This window comes from Diorhabda sublineata, chromosome 10 (assembly GCF_026230105.1).
Source record: "Diorhabda sublineata isolate icDioSubl1.1 chromosome 10, icDioSubl1.1, whole genome shotgun sequence".
In the NCBI taxonomy this organism is placed as follows: domain Eukaryota; kingdom Metazoa; phylum Arthropoda; class Insecta; order Coleoptera; family Chrysomelidae; genus Diorhabda; species Diorhabda sublineata.
Genome location: NC_079483.1, coordinates 24,746,703 through 24,769,867, shown reverse-complemented (window position 1 = coordinate 24,769,867; position 23,165 = coordinate 24,746,703). Strand labels below are relative to the sequence as shown.

General features: G+C 23.4%; 4 pseudogenes; 3 read left to right on the top strand and 1 right to left on the bottom strand.

Moving 5' to 3' along the window:
* The first annotated feature begins 141 nt into the window (after nucleotides 1–141).
* LOC130449201 (cytochrome c oxidase subunit 1-like) lies at nucleotides 142–3,176 on the top strand (annotated as a pseudogene).
* Nucleotides 3,177–4,378: 1,202 nt separating this feature from the next.
* LOC130449200 (cytochrome c oxidase subunit 3-like) lies at nucleotides 4,379–5,448 on the top strand (annotated as a pseudogene).
* A 1,093-nt stretch (nucleotides 5,449–6,541) lies between these two features.
* LOC130449198 (NADH-ubiquinone oxidoreductase chain 5-like) lies at nucleotides 6,542–17,515 on the bottom strand (annotated as a pseudogene).
* Nucleotides 17,516–17,909: 394 nt separating this feature from the next.
* Nucleotides 17,910–18,665, top strand: LOC130449519 (cytochrome c oxidase subunit 1-like; annotated as a pseudogene).
* The last annotated feature ends 4,500 nt before the right edge of the window (nucleotides 18,666–23,165 follow it).

Genomic DNA, 23,165 nt, shown 5'->3' with positions numbered 1-23,165 from the left:
ATGTGCAAAAATGCAAAAAATGTGCAAAAAATGCACAAAAATGCACATTTTTTTTCTAAAAAAAAATTTTTTTAAATTACTTTTTTTGGTAAATTAAAAACTTTATGTTTAACTAAAAACTTGTTTTTTAAAAAAATAATGATGTGCCTGAAAAAAGGGTAATTTTGATAGAATTAATTATGTGTAATACACCCCTCAAAAAAATTACACTTAATAGATTAAACTATTTCTTTTAACATCAAAAGTTAATATACATCTCATATTAAAGTGTAAAAAAGGTAAGCTAAATTTAAGCTACTGGGTTCATACCCCATTTATAAAGGTTTCTTTTTAATAATAAAATTATATAAAATACTATTCTTTAACTCAATAATAATTGGGACATTAATTTCAATTTCAGCTTATTCTTCATTTAATATATGAATTGGTCTTGAAATTAATCTTTTAAGAATTATCCCTTTAATAAAATCAAATAAAAATATTTACCCTGCAGAAGCATCTTTAAAATATTTTATTACCCAAGCCTTAGCCTCTACTATTATTTTATTTGCTGTAATTATATCATTAATCTCCTCAGATGATATCCCTAATAATTCTGATACTTGATTAATGATAACCCTTAACTCAGCATTATTAACAAAATTAGGAGCTGCTCCCTTTCACTCCTGATTTCCCGAAGTAATAGAAGGATTAAATTGAATAAACGGACTTATTTTATTAACATGACAAAAATTAGCCCCTATAATTTTAGTGATGTATAATTTAAGTATAACCCAATTTTTAACATTTGTAATTATTACTTCTTTTATTGTAGGAGGAATTTTAGGATTAAATCAAACAAGTTTACGAAAAATTATAGCTTATTCTTCAATTAATCATATTGGTTCAATACTCGCAGGAATAATAAATTCTAAATTACTTAATTTGATTAGTATATTTTATTATCTATTTTTTTATTAGGTTAAATATTATTATTTTTTTTTTATAAAACTAAATTTATTTAACCTAAACCAGCTTTTTAATGCATTGAATACGAATAAATTAATGAAATTATTTTTTATTTTAAATTTTTTTTCTTTAGAGGGTTTACCCCCCTTTTTAGGGTTTCTTCCAAAATGAATTGTGGTTAATAACTTAATTTTAAATAAAATATATTCTCTAAGATTAATTTTAATCATTACAACGTTAATTACCTTATACTTTTATATTCGGTTAACATTTTCTTTATTAACTATTTTAATAACAGAAAATCTAGTTAAACCAACAAAATTTAACAATTTTATCTTTTTATTTTTGAATGCATTTACTTTACTTTACTTTAAAGATTTAAGTTAAGTTAAATTATCAACCTTCAAAGTTGATTATTTATTTGATCTAAGCCTTAAAAATTATTTACCTTTATATTTGCAATTTAATATCATACTTGATTATAAGGCTTGGTAAAAGAATATTAATATTAATAAATAAATTTACAATTTATCGCCTGAACTCGGCCATTTTACCGAATAAATGGTTGTTTTCAACAAATCATAAAGATATTGGAACATTATATTTTATTTTTGGAATCTGGGCTGGAATAGTAAGTACTTCCCTTAGAGTACTAGTACGAACAGAGTTAGGAAGACCCGGAACTTTGATTGGAAATGATCAAATTTATAATGTAATCGTAACTGCTCATGCATTTATCATAATTTTTTTCATGGTAATGCCAATTATAATTGGAGGTTTTGGAAACTGATTAATCCCTTTAATAATTGGTGCCCCAGATATAGCCTTTCACCGAATAAATAATATAAGTTTTTGATTATAACCTCCCTCTTTATTTCTTCTAATTATAAGAAGAATTGTAGAAAGGGGTGCAGGAACTGGATGAACAGTTTACCCCCCTCTTTCATCTAATATTGCACATGGAGGATCTTCAGTAGATTTAGCCATTTTTAGTTTACACTTAGCTGGAATTTCTTCAATTCTAGGTGCTATTAATTTTATTACTACAGTAATTAATATACGACCTAAAGGTATAACTTTAGATCGAATACCTTTATTTATATGAGCTGTTGTAATTACAGCAATCCTTTTACTATTATCTTTACCAGTTTTAGCAGGAGCTATTACTATATTATTAACTGATCGAAATCTGAATACTTCTTTTTTTGACCCTGCTGGAGCCCCACCTCCCAATCTTATATCAACATTTATTTTGATTTTTTGGACCCCCTGAAGTTTATATTTTAATTCTCACAGGTTTTGGTTTAATTTCTCGTATTGTAAGACAAGAGAGTAGAAAAAAATAAGCTTTTGGGACATTAGGAATAATTTATGCTGTAATAGCAATTGGTTTATTAGCGTTTATTGTTTGAGCTCATCATATATTTACAGTAGGCATAGATGTAGACACTCGAGCTTATTTTACATCAGCTACTATAATTATTGCAGTTCCTACTGGAATCAAAGTTTTTAGATGATTAGCTACTTTTCATGGATCAAGAATTAATTATAGACCGGCAAAATTATGGACACTAGGATTTATTTTTTTATTTACAGTTGGAGGATTAACGGGAGTAGTCTTAGCTAATTCTTCAATTGATATTGTTTTACATAATACTTATTATGTTGTAGCCCACTTTCATTATGTTCTTTCTATAGGTGCAGTATTTGCAATTATAGCAGGAATTGTTCAATGATTCCCTTTATTCACGGGTCTAACCTTAAATAATTTCTACTTAAAAATTCAATTTTTTATTATATTTATTGGAGTAAATTTAACATTTCTTCCACAACATTTTTTAGGACTAATAGGAATACCACGACGATATTCAGATTACCCTGATATTTTTACTCTATGAAATATTGTTTCATCAATTGGGTCTTTAATTTCCCTTATTAGAGTAATTTTTTTATTATTTATTTTTTGAGAGGCTTTCTCTATACAACGAAAAAGAATTAGTTCATTAAGAATGAATTCTTCAATTGAATGATTACAATTTAACCCACCAGCAGAACACAGTTATTCTGAATTATCAATATTATCTGCTAATTTCTAATATGGCAGATTAGTGCATTGGACTTAAACCCCAAACATAAAGTTTAAACTTTTTTTAGAAATTTCAACTTGAAAAAGTTTCATATTACAAGATAGAGCATCACCTTTAATAGAACAATTATCATATTTTCATGATCATGCTTTAATAATTTTAGTAATTATCACTGTTTTAGTAGGACAATTACTATTTTCATTATTTTTTAATAAATTTTTACATCGTTACTTATTAGAAGGTCAATTAATTGAAATTATTTGAACTATTTTACCAACTATTACTTTAGTTTTTATTGCTATTCCTTCACTTCGATTAATCTACATCCTAGATGAAATTAATAACCCAATAATTACTATTAAAACAATTGGACATCATGATACTGATCTTATGAATATTCAGATTTTAAAACTATTGAATTTGACTCATATATAGTTCCAATTAATGATATAAATTCATTTAATTTTCGTCTTTTAGATGTAGAAAACCGGGTAATAATTCCATTTTGAATCAAATACATATTCGAATATTAGTTACATCTGCAGATGTGATTCATTCATGAACAATTCATTCACTAGGAGTAAAAATTGATGGTACTCCGGGACGATTAAATCAAACAAGATTTTCAATTAATCGATCAGGATTATTTTACGGACAATGTTCAGAAATTTGTGGATCTAACCATAAATCTCACATAAATACTTTTCTAAATGAATTATTAAAATAATTGAATTATCATTAGATGGCTGAAATTAAGCAATGGAATTTTAAATCATCTATAATATTATAACGGATATTTCTAATGAAAAATTTAGTTAATTTATAACATTAGCTTGTCAAGCTAAAATAATCACTTTGATAATTTTTAATTCCACAAATAATACCATTATACTGATTAACATTAATATTTTTCTTTTTAAGAATCTTCTTTTGTTTTAATAATTTAAATTATTTTAATTTTTTTTATAAAATTGAAACAACTGAAACTAAAACTAATAAAATAAATTTTAATTGAAAATGATAATAAATTTATTCTCATCATTTGATCCTAGTTCAAATTTTAACTTTTCATTAAATTGATTAAGAACCTTAATTGGATTAAGAATTATTCCTCCATTATTTTGATTAGTTCCTTTACGATTTAATATTTTTTGAAATAAAGTTATTATAACTTTACATAAAGAATTTAAAATTTTATTAGGAAATTATAAATCGCAAGGAAGAACCTTAATCTTTATTTCTTTATTTTCTATTATTTTATTTAATAATTTCTTAGGTTTATTCCCTTATATTTTTACAAGAACAAGGCATATAACTTTAATGTTAAGATTAGCTCTACCATTATGAGTAAGATTTATAATTTATGGGTGATTAAATAATACTATTCATATATTAGCTCATTTAGTTCCTCAAGGAACTCCTCCAATTCTTATACCTTTTATTGTATGTATTGAAACTATTAGAAACGTAATTCGACCCGGAACCTTGGCTATCCGTTTATCAGCAAATATAATTGCTGGTCATTTATTAATAACTTTGTTGGGTAACACAGGACCAATAATAACAATTACCTCAGTAAATTTACTAATTATTGTTCAAATTTCACTTTTAACACTCGAATCAGCAGTTGCAATTATTCAATCTTACGTTTTTGCTATTTTAAGAACTTTATATTTTAAACAAGTAAATTAATCTCGATACATAAAAATCACCCTTTTCACTTAGTTGATATTAGCCCATGGCCTTTATTATATAATAATAACATATTAATAATAGGTTTATTAATTACAATATTAATTATATATCAATGATGACGGGATATTGTTCGAGAAGGGACCTATCAAGGATTACACACTTTCTTAGTTACTAAAGGATTACGTTGAGGTATAATTTTATTTATTACATCTGAAGTATTTTTTTTATTTCTTTTTTTTGAGGATTTTTCCATAGATCATTAGCTCCTAGAATTGAATTAGGATTATTATGACCTCCTAAAGGAATCCAAACATTCAACCCAATTGAAATTCCTCTTCTTAACACTTTAATTTTATTAACATCAGGATTAACTGTAACATGAGCCCATCACAGATTGATAGAAAATAATTTTACTCAAGGCCTCCAAGGATTAATTTTTACAGTTATTCTAGGAATCTACTTTACAATCCTACAAGGATATGAATATATCGAAGCTCCGTTTTCTATTGCAGATTCAGTTTATGGCTCTTCTTTTTTCATAGCAACAGGATTCCATGGTTTACATGTAATTATTGGAACAACATTTTTATTAATTTGTACAATTCGTCAATTTTTAAATCATTTTTCTTCTATCCACCATTTCGGATTTGAAGCAGCTGCCTGATACTGATACTTTGTTGATGTAGTATGATTATTCTTATATATTTCTATATATTGATGAGGTAGATAATTTATATAATATAAAAATTATATTTGACTTCCAATCAAAAAATCTAGATTCTAGTATAAATAATTAAAATTTTAATAAGATTAATAATAATAATTTGCTTAATTTTAATACTACTAACAATTATTTTAAATTTAATTTCTAAACAAAGATATTATGATCGAGAAAAAAGAAGCCCTTTTGAATGTGGGTTTGATCCTAAAACTTCAGCTCGTCTTCCCTTTTCACTACATTTTTTCTTAATTGCAATTATTTTTTTAATTTTTGATGTTGAAATTACCTTACTTTTACCATTAATTATAACAATAAAAATTTCTAACGTTATAAATAATTCAATAATTTTAATTATCTTTATTTTTATTTTACTGTGAGGTTTATACCATGAATGAAACCAAGGAGCATTAAATTGAATTAATTAGGATAATAGTTAATTATAACATTCAAGTTGCATTTAAAAATTATTGAATAAATCAATTTATCTTAAATAAGAAGCAAAATATTGTATTTAGTTTCGACCTAAAAGTTTGATTTTATATAAATCCTTATTTTTAATTGAATCCAAAAAGAGGTCTATCACTGTTAATGATCAAAATGAGTTATTCTCCAATCAAAGAAATAAGAAAATTAAGAATAAGCTTCTAACTTAATTCTTAAGCAATGAAATTTTGTTTTTATTTCTATTTATATAGTTTAAAAAAAAACATTACATTTTCATTGTAAAATTAGATTTTTTCTTATAAATACTTAAAAGTCTTTAACTTCCTTAATTTCTTCAAAATTACACTCTTTATAAGCTATTTAAGTAAATATTTAATAATAAAAATATTAATAATAATAAATAAATTTTTAAATGATTAATTGAAAATAATTGTATTAAAGTTAACATTTTCAAATTTTTTGATATCTGTTGACTACCATAATATTCTAATCAACCTTGATCAAAAATTTTTAAATATAATTTTCCTATATATAACGGTAAATAATTAACCCCTAATGTAGATAAATAAGGCATATTTCATATTATACTTATAAATAACCTTGAAGTTAAAAATTTTAAAGTTAATAATTGATAAGAAAGTTTAAATTTAGCTAATTCATACCCTAACCACCCTCCAATTATAATTACAAATAAAGTTAATATTTTTATAAAAAAAGTTAAACAAATAAAATAAGGTGTAGAAAAAAGTAATCATGAAAATAATCTACCTCTAAAAACAACAAATAAAATTAACCCTCTTATTCCTTTTAATATAATTATTCTTCCTTCTTGAATAATATGCAAAGACATAAAATTAAAACTTCCAATTATTGAATAATAAGTTAAACGAAACCTATAAGAAACGGTTAATCCAATAGAAATATGAAAAATTAAATAAATATAAATATTTAAATAATTTATTGATATAAATTCAACTACTAAATCTTTAGAATAAAATCATGATATAAAAGGTAAACCACATAAAGATAAATTACAAATATTTAAATAAGTACATGTTAGAGGTAAATGTTTAACTAACCCACCTATAAAACGAACAATTAAATAAGTTATGAATAATATTACCTGCACACATAAATAGTAAAGCTTTAAATAAAGCATGAATTAATAAATGAAAAAATTCTGATTTATATTCCCCTATTGCTAAAATTAATATTATTAAACCTAATTGTCTTAAAGTTGATAAAGCAATAATTTTTTTTAAATCAAATTCAAAATTAGCCCCTAAACCTGATATAAATATTGTTATTGATGAAATAAATAATAAAATTATTATTAAATTATTACTAAATGAAAAATTAAAACGAATTAATAAATAAACACCAGCAGTGACTAATGTAGAAGAATGAACTAAAGAAGAAACAGGAGTGGGTGCAGCTATAGCAGCAGGTAACCAAGAAGAAAAAGGAATTTGAGCCCTTTTTGTTATTGCCGCTAAAACTACTAAATACCTAATTATTTGTATAATATAATCTTCCTTTATAATTTCTAAATAAAAAATAAAATTTCATCTACCAAAATTTAATATTCAAGCAATAGATATCCATAAAGCTACATCACCAATTCGATTACTTAAAGCAGTTAATATTCCAGCTCTAAGACTTTTTAAATTTTGATAATAAATAACCAAACAATAAGAAACTAATTCCAATCCATCTCAACCCAATAAAATAGAAATTAAATTTGGTGAAATAATTAATAATATTATAGATAGAACAAATATTACAACCAATAAAATAAATCGATTTTTATAAATATCCCAGATATATATTCCTCCCTATAAAAAATTACTATAGAAGAAATAAATAAAACAAAACTTATAAACAACACAGATATTCAATCTAACAAAACAACAAAATAAATATTAGTAGAATTTAATATTATAAAATTAAGCTCTAAAATATAAGTTAAATTTATAATCAATAAATATAATGAGAATCCTAATAATATTAATCTCAAATATAAAAATATTACAAAATAAATATAACAAATAATCTAAAATCTTTATTTATATCTTTAGTACCACAAACTAATATTTTTATTAAACTATTTAGATTAAATTCATTGTACTAAAAATTCCAATTTTATAAACAATAAATTTAAAGGTAACCAATGTAAAATTATTAGTAAATATTCACGACTTAACCCTCTATTAAATATATATAATCCTGAATAATATTGACCATGTTGAGTATATGAATATAAAAACAATGAATAAACAGCTCTAAAAAATGATATTAAAGATAAAAATAATATACTAAATAAACTAAAAGATAAAATCCTATTGATTAATAAAATTTCTCTTATTAAATTTAATGAAGGTGGAGCAGCCATATTATAAGAAACTAACAAAAATCAAATTAACCTTAAATTAGGTATAATATTTAATAAACCTTTATTTAAATATAGCCTTCGACTATGAATTCGTTTAGCTAAACAAAATAAACCTGAGGAACATAAGCCATGAGCATATTATTAATAAAGCTCCTCATAATCCTCAATAATTTAAAGTTATAATTCCCGCTAAAACTAAACTTATATGAGAAACAGAAGAGTAAGCAATTAAAGATTTTATATCACTTTGACGAATACAAATTAAAGAAACAATAAAACCCTCTAATAAACAAATTATTATAAAAAAATATTCAAATTTATTAAAAATTGCTTAAAAATAAGTATAAACGGTAAAAGTCCATATCCTCCTAATTTTAATATAATTCCTGCTAAAATTATTGAACCAGAAATACGGGCCTCTACATGTGCCTTAGGAAGTCATAAATGTAAAAAAACATTGGAATTTTAACAAAAAAAAACAAATTAATACATAAAAATATAAAAAAAGAAGATAATTCTGAATTTATACAAATAAATATAGTTAAATAATATTTTTCTCTCAAATAAAAACTTATGATTATTATAGGTAATGATATTAATAAAGTGTAAAATAACAAATAAATACCAGCCTCTAAGCGTTCAGGCTGATAGTCTCATCCTATAATTAAAATTAAAGTAGGAATTAATCTAATCTCAAAAAATAAAAATATAATATATAATATAATATATAAATATAAAAAATGAATAAATTTAATAAAGAAAATGTTAAATAAAGACTTAATAATAGAATAACCAAAATTATTAAAAATAAATTATAATATTCATTATTAAAGTACAATTTAGCTCTTGCTAAAATTATTAAACTACAAATTCAAAAACTTAATAAAACTAAACTGGAAGATAATATATCCAATCCTAAAAAATATGAAATATTAAAAAGTTGAAAAAAACCTCTATAGTTAAAAATAAATCTAATAGATAAAATAAAAAAATCATTGTATTAATCAAAAATTCTTAAAACTCAATGGAATCAATATTAATAACCCTAATAAATATATTATCATAAAAAAGAAAAAGCTGTAATATAATCATTACCATGAACACGAACTATTAAAATTAATATAGACAATCCTAATGCACCCTCACACACTCTTATTGTTAAATAAATCATAGAAAAAAAGTACTTATAAGTTATGTTTCTTAAATATAAAAATAACCTAAAATATAAAGAAATAACAATAAATTCTAATCTTAATAATATTAAAAAATGTTTTCGATTTAAAACAATTTTATTATTTATTTATTTATTAATCCTCCAGAAAAAAATATAATTATTAATAAATATATTAACATTAAAGTTTTAATAATTTAAATGAAATATTGGTCTTGTAAACCAAAAATAAGGTTTCTTTTAAAACTTTAGATATAAATAATATTCATCATTAATCTCCAAAATTTTTATTTTATTTAAACTAATATCTGATATAATTATATTTTTTCCTATATTATTTATATTATCATTAATATTTATTTTTATAAGTCACCCTTTAACCTGTGGTTTAATACTTTTACTACAAACTCTAATAATTGCTCTTATCAGTAGACTTATAAGTCTAAACTACTGATATTCTTATATTCTATTTTTAATTATGATTGGAGGAATATTAATTTTATTTATTTATATAACAAGAATCGCCTCTAATGAAAAATTTAAATTTTTTAAATTTTAATATTTTTAGATCATTATTATATAAATATTATAGTACAAACAATTGAAACAAAATCATTTTATTTAAATAAAAACCTAAATCTATCTATAATAAAATATTTTAATTTTCCTAATTACTTAATTATAATTATAATAATTATTTATTTATTACTCTAATTGCTACCGTAAAAATTACAAACTTTTTAAAGGGACCTCTACGACAAATATTTTAATGAAAATACCCTTACGAAAAAGAAACCCATTATTAAAAATTATTAATAATTCATTAATTACATTTCTCACTCCATCAAATATTTCATACATATGAAATTTTGGTTCCTTACTAGGAATTTGTCTAGGAATTCAAATTTTTACAGGATTATTTTTAGCAATACATTATTGTCCTAATATCGAATTAGCTTTCAACAGAGCTGCTCATATTTGTCGTGATGTAAATTATGGTTGATTATTACGAACTTTACATGCAAATGGAGCCTCTTTTTTTATTTGTTTATATATTCACATTGGTCGAGGAATTTACTATAGATCATATAATATAATAGAAACATGAATAATTGGTGTAACAATTTTTTTTTAACAATAGCAACTGCCTTTTTAGGGTATGTTTTACCTTGAAGGCAAATATCTTTTTAAGGTGCCACTGTTATTACTAATTTAATATCTGCAATCCCTTATTTAGGAAATATATTAGTACAATGAATTTGAGGGGAATTTGCAGTTGACAATGCAACTCTAACACGATTTTTTACATTTCATTTTATTTTACCATTTATTATCTTTGCTTTTATAATTATTCACTTATTATACCTTCGTCAAACAGGATCTAGAAATCCAATTGGTACTAATAGTAATATTGACAAAACTCCTTTTCATCCTTATTTTATCTTTAAAGATATTTTAGGAGCTCTAATTATATTTTTTTTATTAATTTTATTAACTTTAAGAGACCCTTATTTATTCGGAGACCCTGTTAATTTTACTCCTGCTAATCTACTAGTAACTCCTATTCATATTCAACCTGAATGATATCTTTTATTTGCTTATGCTATTTTACGTTCAATTCCTAATAAATTAGGGGGAGTAATTGCACTAGTTATATCAATTGCTATTCTATATTTACTTCCATTTATTAATAATAAAAAATTTTTAAGATCACAATTTTATCCATTAAATAAATTTTTATTTTAAACATTAGTCTCTACTAGTATTTTATTAATATGAATTGGAGCCCGACCAGTTGAAGATCCTTATTTTTTAACAGGTCAAATTCTTACAATAGTTTATTTTCTTTATTATTTAATTAATCCAATTACTTCATACTTTTGAGATTCCATTATTTTTAAATAGTTTATGAACTTGTATAAGTTTATATTTTGAAAATATAAAAAAGAGATTAAAATTCTCTATTAACTTATACTAAAAATAATTAACTAAATTATAAGAATAAAAAAAAATATTCTTATTCTACAAAAATTAAATAATTTAATGCAATAGGTAAATAACCTTTTCAAGCTAAATATATTAATTTATCATAACGATACCGAAGTAGAGTTCCCCGAACCCAAAGCCAAAAAAAAGATAAAAAAGATAATTTTAAAAAAATATATAATTTATTAAATTTGCCCCTATAAATAGAAAATCACATATTATTCTTATAAACAAAATATTTCCATATTCCGCTAAAAAAATTATGGCAAATCCCCCTCTTCTATATTCAACATTAAATCCAGAAACTAATTCTGACTCTCCTTCAGCAAAATCAAAAGGAGTCCGATTAGTTTCAGCTAATCTTGAAACTAATCATATAAAACATAATGGTAATAATAAATATATTAAAGATATTAAAGATAATAATAAATTAAAAATAGGTGATAAATAATATGAATTAAAATTTGCTATAATATATAAGTTTGCTTTTTACTAAATAATTTAATGGCATCCCTAAAAGGTTGAATTAAACCAATAAATCCTACTTTATTTGGACCTTTACGAATCTGAATTTATCCTAAAACCTTACTTTCTAACAACGTTAAAAAAGCAATTCTAATTAATACACAAATAATTAAAATTAATTTTGAAATCATAATTTTTTAAAAACTTTTAATATCAAGTATTATTTGTAATATAAATTACATTTAAAGATTCTAAATTCATTGCACTAATCTGCCAAAATAATTATTTTAATTCAAAATATAAAAATATTTTTTTCATTTGGTCCTTTCGTACTAAAATGTTAAATTTAATTAAAGATAGAAACCAACCTGGCTTAAACCGGTTTAAACTCAGATCATGTAAAATTTTAAAAGACGAACAGACTTAATTAATTAGCTTCTGCACCAATTATAAACTTTAATCCAACATCGAGGTCGCAACCATTATTATCGATTTGAACTCTCTAAATTTATATACTAATTTTATCATTATTACTAAATTTTTTATATTTAAATTTATATTTTAATAAAAAATTTATAGTAAATAAAAATTATATAATTTTAATTATAAATTATAACATACTTCAAAATATGAAAATTTTTAATCCTAATTCTATAATTTCATTATCAATATCCTAATAAAAATTTATTTTTAAGCTCATCCCTAAAAATATTAACTATTAATAATATAATAATATTAAAAAATATTTATATTAATTAATAAATAAATTAAATTTTTTTCTTAAAAAACTAGATATATTTAAAAACGAATAAAATTTCATTACAAAAAAAATATTTAAAATTATTTATTCTACAATAAAAATTTTAATTTTTTAGCTCTTTTAAATTCGAAAAAATTAAATATATAAATATTATTTAATAAACCCTGATACACAAGGTATAAAAAATCAATTTTTCTTTTTTTAATGATAAAATTTTCTTTCACAATACAATTTACTATAATTAAATAAATTTTTTCTTTCAATAATAAAATAAATTTTACTTAAATCAAAACTTTATAACTTAAAAAAAGAATAAAATTCTTATTTCAAATTAAATTGAATTTCACAATTAACTTTTTAATGTAACTAAAATACTTTTTAATCAAGCTCTAATTTGTATTCTAGACTCACTTTCCAGTAAGTCTACTTACTACGACTTATTCCATATTATATGAAAGCGACGGGCGATATGTGCATATTTTAGACCTAAAATCATTTTAATCAATTTATTAAAATTACTATCAAATACAAATTTAAATTTTTAATAATAAAAATTATCCAAAAATATTTTTATCGTAACCCATTAATATTATATATAAATTGCACCTTGATCTGATAAATTTTATAATATTAAATTCTAAATTTTTATAATTTTAATAAAATATTCAATTACGATGATATACAAACTAATAATATAAGAAAATTAAATCGTGGATTATCATTTACAGAACAGGTTCCTCTGAAAAGACTAAAATACCGCCAAAATTTTTAATTTTCAAGAACATTACTCTTACTCATTTAATATTTTTAATTACATTTAAAATAATAGGGATTCTAATCCTAGTCTGTACTTTAAATTTTTAAACTTCATTAACAAATTTAAATTTTTAAATAAAATTTTCAAATTTCTCTTATTAAATTTCATATTAAAATTATTATTTACCACTAATTTCTATTAATAATATTAAATTATATTATTTGTATAACCGCAACTGCTGGCACAAATTTTGTTAATAATACTTACTATTTCTAAATCTAAATTTCTCTAATATATAATTTTAATCACTGTTAAATTCTTCTATAAAATAATTTACACATAATAAAAAATAACACCTAATTTTCAAGTTAAAATAAAACTTTCAAAATATAAACAATTAAATAAACATAAAATGAACTTCCTGCCTGTAAAAATTTTTCCCACTGACTTAAATTAAAAACAAATTATTCTTCAAATTTATTTTTTAAATTTTAACCTATTTTAATTTAAAATTTTATGACAAAATCAAATTCTTTTCCTATATGAGAACTAAGTAACAATTTTTAATAAAATCCTAATTTAATAACCTAAAAATTTAAATAAATTAAATAGACCTGCACCCCTTAATGCAAGTTATAAAATAATTGATTCAAATTTTCAGTCAAATACATTCCATAAATTAAATTGAACTGCACCCCTTAATGCAAGTTACAAAATAATTGATTCAAATTTTCAGTTAAATCAATTCCATAAATTAAATTGACCCGTACCCCTTAATGCAAGTTACAAAATAATTGATTCAAATTTTCAGTTAAATTCATCCCATAAATTAAAAATTTTAACCTCAAAATTTAATAAAAATACAACTCTTTAAAATTTTCTATTAACAAAAAAATGGAGGTTTTTAAAAAAAAAAGTAACTATTAAACTATAATTTTAAATAATTTTAAAAATCAAATTAACTAACTAAAATAATAAAGAAAAAAATATTTTTTTTGAATTTTTTATAAAAAAATTGAATTTTATGAAAATTATTTTTAAACTTAAACTTTTGATAATTTTAATAAAATATAAACATAAAAACAAACTATATCCCAAAAATTCTATATTTTTATTGTTCAATTATTTGAATTTTATATAAAAATAAAACAATTTTTAACAAATTAAATCCTCTAATCATATGAAACCTTATTTTATTATTAAAAAAAGAGGTTTTTTTATAGGTAAATAAAGGTTATATTAATTAAAGAATTATTTAATATTTAATCAATTTATATTCTTTATAAATTTATACGTGATATACTTATAAATATATTATGGTTTAATATAATATTAATAATTCTCCATTCATAAATTAATAATATGGTAAATAAGATCTAAATGATGCTCTTTCTGGGATTTTCAATTTAAGTCTTTAAACTTTGTAATAGTTTTCTATATATATAACAATCGAATTAATTCATAAGTTTAATAGTTTATAAATTATTATTATTTATATTTATATAAAGTTACTAGAAACTATTAACATTATTAAAAATCTAATACTAAATATACTCTTGGGTGATATCTACATTTCTATTATTTTAATTAATTAAACATTTATATTAGAAAAACCCATATACTTGAAATTTTTAAAGAAAATTTTCACGATTCATTGACTTTTACCGTTAGTGTAAAAAAATTTACAAAAAAATGCACAAAATCCTGATGCAAAAAATGTGCAAAAAATGCAAAAAATGTGCAAAAAATGCACAAAAATGCACATTTTTTTTCTAAAAAAAAATTTTTTTAAATTACTTTTTTTGGTAAATTAAAAACTTTGTTTAACTAAAAACTTGTTTTTTAAAAAAATAATGATGTGCCTGAAAAAAGGGTAATTTTGATAGAATTTTTTATATTTAAATTTATATTTTAATAAAAAATTTATAGTAAATAAAAATTATATAATTTTAATTATAAATTATAACATACTTCAAAATATTAAAATTTTTAATCCTAATTCTATAATTTTATTATCAATATCCTAATAAAAATTTATTTTTTAAGCTCATCCCTAAAAATATTAACTATTAATAATATAATAATATTAAAAAATATTTATATTAATTAATAAATAAATTAAATTTTTTTCTTGAAAAACTAGATATATTTAAAAACGAATAAAATTTCATTACAAAAAAAATATTTAAAATTATTTATTCTACAATAAAAATTTTAATTTTTTAGCTCTTTTAACATCGAAAAAATTAAATATATAAATATTATTTGATAAACCCTGATACACAAGGTACAAAAAATCAATTTTTCTTTTTTTAATAATAAAATTTTCTTTCACAATACAATTTACTATAATTAAATAATTTTTTTTTAATAATAAAATAAATTTTACTTATATTAAAACTTTTTAACTTAAAAAAATAATAAAATTCTCATTTCAAATTAAATTGAATTCCACAATTAACTTTTTAATGTAACTAAAATACTTTTTAATCAAGCTCTAATTTGTATTCTAGACTCACTTTCCAGTAAGTCTACTTTGTTACGACTCATTCCATATTAAATGAAAGCGAATTAAAATTACTATCAAATCCAAATATAAATTTTTAATAATAAAAATTATCCAAAAATATTTTTATTGTAACCCATTACTTCTTATATATAAATTACACCTTGATCTGATAAATTTTATAATATTAAATTCTAAATTTTTATAATTTTAATAAAATATTTAATTACGATGATATACAAACTAATAATATAAGTAAATTAAATCGTGGATTATCATTTACAGAACAGGTTCCTCTGAAAAGACTAAAATACCGCCAAAATTTTTAATTTTCAAGAACATTACTATTACTCATTTAATATTTTTAATTACATTTAAAATAATAGGGTATGTAATCCTAGTTCTGAGACTTGATTAATAATAATTCTTAATTCAGCAATATTAACAAAATTAGGAGCTGCCCCCTTTCACTCCTGATTTCCTGAAATAATAGAAGGACTAAATTGAATAAACAATCTTATTTTATTAACGTGACAAAAATTAGCCCCTATAATTTTAGTGATGTATAATTTAAGAATACCTCAATTTTTAATATTTGTAATTATTACTTCTTCTATTGTAGGAGGAATTTTGGGATTAAGTCAAACAAGCCTGTGAAAAATTATAGCTTATTCTTCAATTAATCATATTGGTTGAATACTTGCTGGAATATTAAATTCTAAGTTAATTTGGTAAGTATACTTTATTATTTATTTTTTTATTACTTTAAATATCGTTATTTTTTTATTTAACCTAAACCAACTTTTTAATGCATTAAATACAAATAAATTAATTAAATTATTTTTTATTTTAAATTTTTTATCTTTAGAAGGTTTACCGCCATTTTAGGATTCCTACCTAAATGAATTGTAATCAATAACATAAGTCAAATATACACTTTAAGAGTAATCTTAATTATTAATTACCCTATACTTTTATATTCGATTAACATTTTCCTCTCTAACTATTTTAATAGTAGAAAATCTGGTTAAAGCAACAAAAATTAACAATTTCATTTTTCTATTCTTAAATGCATTCACTTTACTTAGCTTATGCCTCTGCACAAGGATTTTAAATATCCTTTAAGGATTTAAGTTAAGTTAAACTATCAACCTTCAAAGTTGATTATATATTTGATCTAAGCCTTAAAAATTATTTACCTTTATATTTGCAATTTAATATCATACTTGAATATAAGGCTTGGTAAAAGAATATTAATATTAATAAATAAATTTACAAGTTATCGCCTGAACTCAGTCATTTTACTGAGTAAATGGTTGTTTTCAACAAATCATAAAGATATTGAAACATTATATTTTATTTTTGTGATTTGAGCTGGAATAGTTGGTACCTCCCTTAGAGTACTAATACGCACAGAATTGGGAAAACCCGGAACTTTAATTGGAAATGATCAAATTTACAATGTTATCGTAACTGCTCATGCATTTATCATAATTTTTTTTTATAGTAATACCAAATATAATCGGTGGATTTGGAAACTGATTAGTTCCCTTAATAATCGGTGCTCCATAAAGGCATAGCATATCCCCGAATAAATTATATAAGTTTTTGAGGTGCAGGTACAGGATGAACGGTTTATCCCCTCCTTTCATCTAATATCGCACATGGTGGATCTTCAGTAGACTTAGCTATTTTTAGTTTACATTTAGCTGGTATACCTTCAATTATTTTAGGAGCAATTAATTTTATTAATACAGTAATTAATATACGACCTAAAGATATGACATTAGACCGTATACCTTTATTTGTTTGAGCAGTTGTTAGTTGTTATTACAGCAATTCTTCTATTATTATCCCTATCAGTTTTAGCTGGGGCTATTATTATATTATTAACTGATCGAAATTTGAATACATCTTTTTTTGATATTGCCAGAGGAGGGGACCCAATTTTATCAACATTTATTTTGATTTTTTGGACATACTAAAATTTATATTTTAATTATTCCTGGTTTTGTATGAATTTCTCATATTGTTAGACAACAAAGAAGAAAAAAAAAGCTTTTGGTACATTAGGTTTAATTTATGCCATAATAGCAATTGGACTACTAGGATTCATTGTATGAGCTCATCATATATTTACAGTAGGTATAGATGTTGACACCCGAGCTTATTTCACATCAGCTACTATAATTATTGTAGTTCCTAGTGGAATTAAAGTTTTTATATTATTAGCTACTTTTCATGGATTAAAAACTAACTAAGACCAGCAACATTATGAGCATCACGCTTTATTTTTTTATTTACAGTTGGAGGATTAACGGGAGTAGTCTTAGCTAATTCTTCAATTGATATTGTTTTACATGATACTTATTATGTTGTAGCCCACTTTCATTATGTTCTTTCTATAGGTGCAGTATTTGCAATTATAGCAGGAATTGTTCAATGATTCCCTTTATTCACGGGTCTAAGCTTAAATAATTTCTACTTAAAAATTCAATTATTATATTTATTGGAGTAAATTTAACATTTTTTCCACAACATTTTTTAGGACTAATAGGAATACCACGACGATATTCAGATTACCCTGATATTTTTACTCTATGAAATATTGTTTCATCAATTGGGTCTTTAATTTCCCTTATTAGAGTAATTTTTTTATTATTTAGTTTTTGAGAAGCTTTCTCTATACAACCAAAAAGAATTACTTCATTAAAAATAAATTCTTCAATTTAATGATTACAATTTCTTCCTCCACAACTAAGCATCTAAATTCAGGATCTGATACTTAGATAGATCTATCAAGCTATTTCATATACTATGTTAGGCAATTTATTGATTGGTGTTTTATAATTCAATTAGTAGAAATAGATTGAATATTAAGGGTTTGACTGTAAGCTATTTTAATAGTTTGTTATTTAAAGATTCCAGAAAGTTTAGGATTAACTGATTTTATATATGGTAAAGGTGTATAAATATATGGAATATTTCTATCAAGGTGAATTTGAATATTGAATTTTGAAACCTATGAATTTAAAATTTTTACAAGAATTAATACATTTCAAAACCATCGAAAATCTTAATTAATTATTGTAAGTAAAATTTTAATTATTTTTATACATTTATATATATTTTTTATATTGTATTTGACCATAATTTCAATCCCAGACGATGAATACATAAGTATTCGAAAGCTTGGAAAATATTTTAAAGTTAGTCCAATTTGGTTTTTCATTGCCACCTACCCAATGAGAATGATATATATATATATATATATATATATATATATATATATATATATATATATATTTCTTGGACCTTTGATATATGTCTATTCTTGATGTTCTTGATTTTAGGTACCTTCTGCTTCAAAATTAGTTTTTATTCAATTTGAAAGATAATACAAATAAATTTGACGTTTCGTCTTTTCTTTAAGTCTTTATCAAAATATGATATTGACACTGACAATTTGCGTATTTATATCGATCTATAGATTACCTTTATCATAAATATCGAAATAAAAAAAAATCAAATTAGAGCTTGGTTCTCATAGCAGTAATTAAATTAATTATTTGTAGTTTTATTAGAATTTACAAAATAGAGATATAAATTTTACTTAAATTATTTAGGTCTTTTTTATCATTTATAGCTTTTTCGTTCTTATGAATGTGAACCATTTCTAAAAATATTCTTTTTCGTGTGTTAGATTCCGTGCCAAGAATTTTTGAATCTTTATAATTGGATTTATGTTTTTTTTTATATTCCATTGTTCGTTAATGCAGTTTTATTTTTTAATCGTATTGATCACCTTTTAGTCTATTTTCCAAATACTGAGATGTCTATCCTATATAGACAGCGTCCAAATTAGTACAAGGCACTCGATATATAATATTATTTCTTTTGTTATTTGGTATTTTAGATTTAAATTTAGTGAAATATTTGGATAACGTATTATGTTCTTTTTGACTTATACTAATATCATATTTATGAAAATACTTTCAAAGTTTTTGGGAAAGCTCTTATACCTACATATGGTAAGGAAAAATGATTCATATTTTGATGTTTGGTTTCTGTTTTGTTTTTTAATTGATTGTACTATCTGTTTATCCTTTTTCTGAATATAAACTTCTAATCAACTTAAGAAATCGCGTTTTTCGATCTTCCAGTAAAAAAGGATCAGCAAAATCTATCCCAACATTTAAAAAATGGAGAATAAACATTTATTCTAACATCCAGAAGATCACCCTTCAAATATTGTAAACCTTTAGGTTGGGCTTCAGTGCAAATTACATATTTCTAGTAATTTTTTTACAGGCATTTCTAGACGAAATAGGCCAATATTTTTCTCTGGCTGTATATAATAATTGTTGTGTTCCACAATGAAGAGATTTTCTATGGAGATGAGTTGGAATAATATCAGTCACAACATGATAGAGTAAGATCCCAGAGCAATCAGACACAACTTATTTTCAAATGGATAAAGCCTTAGGTTCTCAGTAGTGTCTCATGTACTTAGAATACCTGTGTGTTTATGGAGTTCGCAGAGTGATCCCTGGGCAGGTACCGGGTGAGAAAGGTAACTAAAAATTAGATTTATTTAACTTAAATTCTAATGGCTGATATTTATATATATTTTGTAGAATATTATACTGAACTAGTATCATGAAGTGTCAGACACTTTTCATGGATCAGAACTTTTGTCAGACGCTTTAAAGCTCCACAAAAAATAAAAGAACTTTACTTATTTTCAAATGTCTGACTTTTACCTATGTTATTAAGATAATTACTAAAAAGTTATATTTTATCTGTCAGACAAGTTTGAGTGAACAAACATCCCTTAAATGAAAAAATTATTTAACCGGGAGTGCGAGCGCGAGAGCACTATACATGCATTTAAGAGCGAGTGAGAGGTTCATAGCAACTCGGTTCCCCGTCTTAAACTTACCATCTGCTCCACTCTACTGCGTGTGTGTATGTGCCTGTGGCGCACCACTTAGAGTATACAGTGCAGTTTGGATCTGTAAGAGCACATGTTTTTGTTGTTTATATTGTGTAATTTGTTACTGATATTAAGTTATTTGTGATAGTGAAAACCATGGAAGAAGATAAATTTATGTGTATATTTTGCAAACAATCTCATGACAAATCAATATTATTTACAAATGAAACATTTACAAAATGTAAACAAGTTTTAAAACAGCGAGTAATCCATAACCTAAAATTCAAAGACTTAAAATTACCGGAGGATTTGTATGACAATGGTTACCATCGAGAGTGCTATAAAAATTTCACTGCTTTACCAAAGAAATATTATTCTGCCACTCCAGAATATTCAAAAAGTGCTAAAAAAAATTTATCAAGTGATTCTGAAATAACATCATCAGTCAAACAAATAATTCTATAGCTTTAGATTCAGATGTAGTATCAAACTCAAGCCCAACTAATACTATGTCTGAACCTAACGTAATACCTGAGCCAAGTGTTGAACCTAGTGATGAATCTGAATCAGTTGAGCCAGCGACACATATTTCTGAGGAACTTTGTGTGACTTCCGAATGTGATAGTAATTCTTTTACTCCTAATAATTCATTTGAACGTGATATGAGAACTGACAAAACCCAGGCATGTATATATTGTGATCAAAAGAAAAAAAGACATAAATTAAAACTACTAGGGTTGCATTCATGCGATAAAAACCAATTTTTAATGCGATTACATGAACAAGAAGAAGACATGGCAGAATTAATTGAGAAAGTAGAAGATATAACGGATCCAACAATATATTATCACAACAATTGCCAATTAGATTATACTTATAAAATATCGTCGACGAAGAATACAGTAAAAACATCTTGGCATGAGCTTCGCAAACACCATCAAGTTGTTTTTGATGAAATTTGTAATTTTATACAACAAAATATCGTTGAGAAAGGTCGATGTTACTTTCTAACTTATCTCCACAGACAATACATGGAATTATTCAACGAGGAAGTTGGAGATTCTCAGGAAGTTATGGGGAATTACACTTCTTCTAACTTAGAAGATAAAAAAAAAGCATTTAAGGACGAGATAAAGTTTTTTGTGCATCATAATAAAAAGTTACTTACTCCGAAACATGTTTCTGTTATTGATGAGGCGTTGTTGAATGATTTGAAGGATCAGGATATTCTCAATAAAGCTGCTTTGATATTGAGGAAATCAGTATTACAAATCGAAAAAAAGAAATTGCCAAATCATTTATCTGTTCAAGATCTTAAAAACGGTGAAGTGTCAGTGCCGGAAGACTTACCCCAATTTTATTTTACTCTTATTGGAGGTAATAACAGTAAAAGAAAAAATAATTTTAAGTGTGTTCGAGTAGTTAAATCTTTGAGCCAGGATGCTGTGTATTCTATCTTAAATTGTAAATATAAAACGTCAAAGCATATTAAGCTTGGAAACTTACTGGAATCGTGCATTTTACTAATTCAATTTCTGCACGTCAACAATGGGCCCGCAGTCATGATATTAGATCCACAGTAATCAGTTCAGTGTATGAAGATTTAGATCTGCAAAAGGGACAAGATGTTTCAGCTGAGCTTACCAATCATGCTATAAAAACTAACACTAAGCAATTGCAAAAATTTATCGATACTTTTGATCTCTTTATAAATCCATTTGACCCACAACTGCCGAAAGATCTATTAATTAATATTTCATCGGGTAAAGCTGTGTCGGAGCCAGTAGAAAAGTTTTACCGTGGATTATGCAAAAAAAAGTAAAACTGCAAAGAGACTTTTTTGGCCGTATTCTAGGCATATCTCTAGATTACAAAGTTGATATGGAGAAGATTTTATCATATCCTATTACTCCAATGCCATTATCAATGTGTCATATTGATAGGACAATTTGTAAAACCCAGAAGTCAATTTTGATGAAATCTTTGGAGAATGATTTAGAGCACAATTCACCTGATCACATACACATCTTATTAATTGATGGTTTCTTTATGCTGCACACTATGAAAAATATTCCGAAAACTTTTGGTGCAATTTCCAAGAAAATGCTTCTAATGGTAACTCAGGTGAAAGCGACAAGATACGACGTTATTTTTGATCAATATTTCTCTCCTTCAAACAAAGATTATGAAAGAGATCTTCGCAGAGAGTCTACGCAATTACATTTCAACATCACTGGTCCTGATCAAGTTCGTCCGTCAGATTTTTTAAAGGAACTTAAGAATATTAATTTTAAACA